The 4961-nt window shown below is 37.3% G+C and overlaps 1 non-coding gene across 1 annotated transcript; it reads left to right on the top strand.

Annotated features, from left to right (window-relative positions):
- Positions 1–3427: 3427 nt before the first annotated feature.
- LOC148578331 (small nucleolar RNA R71) lies at positions 3428–3535 on the top strand. The gene has a single exon (XR_015904177.1). It is a non-coding gene; the product is annotated as a small nucleolar RNA R71 (small nucleolar RNA).
- Positions 3536–4961: the final 1426 nt, after the last annotated feature.

Raw genomic sequence — 4961 nt, 5'->3', positions numbered from 1 at the left:
CCTTCACGCCACAAGCACATGGTTAGGGACAGCTTGGTTTAGCCGCTTAGGCCAGGATTTTAGTCCTTTAGGCCCTCCTATCCACTGATGCTCAAAGCCTTGGATCCTTTTTTATTACCCTTGCCTTTTGGTTTTAAGGGCTATTGGCTTTTTGCTCTTGCCTTTTGTTTTAAGAGCTTTTGGCTTTTTCTGCTTGCTTTTTTTTTCGCCATTTTTCTTTTCTTTTTTTTTCTGCAAGTTTTTGTATTCACTGCTTTTTCTTGCTTCAAGAATTATTTTTATGATTTTTCAGATTATCAAATAACATGTCTCGTTTTCATCATTCTTTCAAGAGCCAACATATTTAACATTCATAAACATCAACTTCAAAAGACATATGCACTGTTCAAGCATTCATTCAAAAAACAAAAAGTATTGTCACCACATTAAAATAATTAAACTAGTTTCAAGGATGAATTCAAAACCATGTACTTCTTGTTCTTTTGTTTTTAAAACATTTTTCATTTAAGAGAGGTGATGGATTCATATTCACTACTTTAAGGCATAGTCACTTAAACACTAATAATCATGTAATAAAGACACAAACATAGATAAACATTTAACATAAGAAAACGAAAAATAGAAAATTTAAGAACAAGGAATGAGTCCACCTTAGTGATGGTGGCGTTTCCTTCTTGAGGAACCAATGATGTCCTTGAGCTATTCTATGTCTCTTCCTTATCTTTGTTGCTCCTCCCTCATTGCTCTTTGATCTTCTCTAATTTTATGAAGGATGATGGAGTGTCCTTGATGTTCCACCCTTAGTTGTCCCATGTTGGAACTTAATTCTCCTAGGGAGGTGTTGATTTGCTCCCAAAAATTCTGTGGAGGAAAGTGCATCCCTTGAGGCATTAGTGGTTATGAAAAAAAAAAAGCAATGCTTTTTCCATACCAAACTTAAAATGTTTGCTCGTCCTCGAGCAAAAGAAGAAAGAAAGGATGAGAAGAAGGAGAGATGGATGTGTGTTGATGGTTTGAATTTGAGTGGGTGGGTGTAGGTGGGTTGTATGATGGCTTTAGGGGAGTAATGGATGTGAGTGGTGAAGAGGTGACGGGGAAGAGAGATTGAGGTGATTGGTGAAGGGTTTTGGGGAAGGGTGTTTATTAGGAATGGTGAGTGTTGAGAAGAGGGAAGAATATGAGTGGAGGTAGGTGGGGATCCTATGGGGTACACAGATGCTAAGATGATCCTGTGGGGTCCACAGATCTTGAGGTGTCAAGGATTTGTATCCCTGCACCGATTAGGCATGTAAAAAGCCTTTGCATGCAATTCTGGCGTTTAAACGCTGAATTGATGCCTGTTCTGGGCGTTCAACGCCCATATGCAGCATGTTTCTGGCGTTCAGCGCCAGCTCTTCTCAGGGTGCATTCCTGGTGTTTGAACGCCAGGATGTTGCTTGTTCCTGGCATTCAATGCCAGATCCATGCTCTGTTCTGGCGTTGAACGCCAGCCAGATGCTCCTTACTGGCGTTTAAACACCAGTAAGACCTTCCTCCAGGGTGTGATTTTTCTTCTGCTATTTTTGATTCTGTTTTTAATTTTTGTATTTATTTTGTGACTCCACATGATCATGAACCTAATAAAACATGAAAGAATAATAAGAATGAAAATAAAATTAGATAAATAAAAATTGGGTTGCCTCCCAACAAGCGCTTCTTTAATGTCAATAGCTTGACAGTGGGCTCTCATGGAGCCACACAGGTGATCAGGTCAATTTTATAGACTCCCAACACCAAACTTAGAGTTTGGATATGAGAGTTCAACACCAAACTTTGAGTTTGGCTGAGGCCTCCCAACACCAAACTTAGAGTTTGACTGTGGGGGCTTTAGTTGACTCTGTACTGAGAGAAGCTTTTCATGCTTCCTCTCCATGGTGACAGAGAGAGATCCTTGAGTTTTAAACACAAGGTTGTCCTCATTTAGTTGAATGATCAATTCTCCTCTGTCCACATCAATCACAGCTCTTGCTGTGGCTAGGAAGGGTCTTTCAAGGATGATGGATTCATCCTCATCCTTTCCAGTGTCTAGGATTATGAAATCAGCAGGGATGTAAAGGCCTTCAACCTTTACTAGCATGTCATCTACTTGTCCATAAGCCTCTTTTCTTGAATTGTCTGCCATCTCTAATGAGATTCTAGCAGCTTGCACCTCAAAGATTCCAAGTTTCTCCATTATAGAGAGTGGCATGAGGTTTATTCCTGACCCAAGGTCACATCGAGCCTTCTCAAAGGTCATGGTGCTTATGGTACAAGGTATTAGGAATTTTCCAGGATCTTGTTTCTTCTGAGGCAATGTCAGTTGATCCAGATCACTCAGTTCATTGATGAGCAAGGGAGGTTCATCTTCCCAAGTCTCATTACCAAATAGTTTGGCATTCAGCTTCATGATTGTACCAAGGTACTTGGCAACTTGCTCTTCAGTAACATCCTCATTCTTTTCAGAAGAAGAATACTCATCAGAGCTCATGAAGGGCATAAGGAGGTTCAATGGAATCTCTATGGTTTCTAAATGAGCCTCAGATTCCTTTGGTTCCTCAAAGGGAAACTCCTTATTGATCTCTGGATGTCCCAGGAGGTCTTCCTCACTGGGATTCACATCCTCAACCTCCCTTATAGGTTCGGCCATGGTAATCAATTCAATAGCCTTGCACTCTCCTTTTGGATTCTCTTCTGTATTGCTTGGGAGAGTACTAGGAGGGATTTCAGTTATCCTTTTACTTAGCTGGGCTACTTGTGCTTCTAAATTTCTAATGGAGGACCTTGTTTCATTCATGAAACTTAGAGTGGCCTTAGATAGATCAGAGACTATATTTTCCAAGTTAGATGGATTCTGCTCAGAACTCTCTGTCTGTTGCTGAGTGGATAATGGAAAAGGCTTGCTATTGCTAAACCTATTTCTTTCACCATTATTAAAGCCTTGTTGAGGCTTTTGTTGATCCTTCCATGAGAGATTTGGGTGATTTCTCCATGAGGGATTATAGGTGTTTCCATAGGGTTCACCCATGTAATTCACCTCTGCTATTGCAGGGTTCTCAGGATCATAAGCTTCTTCTTCAGAAGATGCCTCTTGAGTACTGTTGGATGCAGCTTGCATTCCATTCAAACTCTGAGAAATCATATTGACTTGCTGAGTCAATATTTTATTCTGAGCCAATATGGCATTTGGAGTATCAATTTCAAGAACTCCCTTCCTCATAGGTGTCCCATTATTCACAGGATTCCTTTCAGAAGTGTACATGAACTGGTTATTTGCAACCATGTCAATGAGTTCTTGAGCTTCTGCAGGCATTTTCTTTAGGTGGATGGATCCACCTGCAGAATGGTCCAATGACATCTTTGATAACTCAGACAGACCATCATAGAATATATCCAGGATGCTCCATTATGAAAGCATGTCAGAAGGACATTTTTTGGTCAGTTCCTTGTATCTCTCCCAAGCTTCATAGAGGGATTCTCCTTCTTTCTGTCTGAAGGTTTGAACATCCACTCTAAGCTTGCTAAGCTTTTGAGGAGGAAAGAACTTGGCTAAGAAAGCCGTGACCAGCTTATCCCAAGAGTTCAGGCTATCTTTGGGTTGAGAGTCCAACCACACTCTAGCTCTGTCTCTTACAACAAACGGGAAAAGCATAAGCCTGTAGACCTCGGGATCAACCCCCTTGGTCTTAACAGTATCACAGATCTGCAAGAATTCAGTTAAGAATTGAAAGGGATTTTCAGATGGAATTCCATGAAACTTGCAGTTTTGTTGCATCAGAGAAACTAATTGAGGTTTAAGCTCAAATTTGTTTGCTCCAATGGCAGGAATTGAGATGCTTCTTCCATGTAAATTAGAATTAGGTGCAGTGAAGTCACCAAGCATCCTCCTTGCATTATTGTTGTTAGGTGCATCTGCCATCTCCTTTTCTTGTTCGAAAATTTTAGTAAGGTTGTCTCTGGATTGTTTAGCTTCTCTTAGTTTTCTCTTTAGAGTCCTTTCAGGTTCTGGATCAGCTTCAACAAGAATGCCCTTTTCCTTGTTCCTGCTCATATGAAAGAGAAGAGAACAAGAAAAGAAGAGGAATCCTCTATGTTACAGTAAAGAGGTTCCTTATTGTTAGTAGAAGAAGAGAGGGAATAAGAGTGAATAAGAATGGATAATCCAAACACAAGGGTAAGGATAGAAGCAGAGATATGAGATGAAAAGAAGTGTTAGTAGATGAATAAATAAATAGAAGGAGATGAGAGAGAGGGAATTTCGAAAATTAATTAAAATAAAAAATAAAATTGAAAGTTAAATTTCGAAAATTAAGTTTGAAATTAAATTAAATTAAAATTAAAACAATTAGTTAATTAAAAAGGAAATTTGAAAAAGAGGGAAGGGATTTTCGAAAATTAGAGAGAGAGATTTAGTTAGGTAGTTTTGAAAAAGATAAGAAACAAACAAAAAGTCAATTAGTTAGTTGAAAAAGATTTGAAATTCAATTTTGAAAAGATAAGAAGATAAGAAGTTAGAAGAGATATTTTAAAATCAAATTTTTGAAAAAGATAAGATTTAAAAAGATATGATAGAAATTTATTTTGAAAATTGATTAAAATGATATGATTGAAAAGATATGATTGAAAAGATATTAAGAAGATTTGAAAATTAAATTTGAAAAGATAAGAAGTTAGAAAAAGATTTTGAAATCAAAGTTTGAAAAGATATGATTGAAAGAGATTTGTTTGAAAAAGATTTGAAATTTTAAAATCAAAATTAATGACTTGACTCACAAGTAATCACAAGATATGATTCTAGAACTTAAAGTTTGAATCTTTCTTAACAAGCAAGTAACAAACTTGAAATTTTTGAATCAAAACATTAATTGTTGATAATATTTTCGAAAATTATGAGATAAAATTAAGAAAAAGATTTTTGAAAAATATTTTTATAATTTTCGAAAATA

The sequence above is a fragment of the Arachis ipaensis genome, chromosome B1 (genome assembly GCF_059453495.1).
Source record: "Arachis ipaensis isolate K30076 ecotype BB chromosome B1, ASM5945349v1, whole genome shotgun sequence".
Classification (NCBI taxonomy): domain Eukaryota; kingdom Viridiplantae; phylum Streptophyta; class Magnoliopsida; order Fabales; family Fabaceae; genus Arachis; species Arachis ipaensis.
Note: the sequence above shows the minus strand (reverse complement) of the source record. Positions and strands in the feature narration are given on the sequence as shown.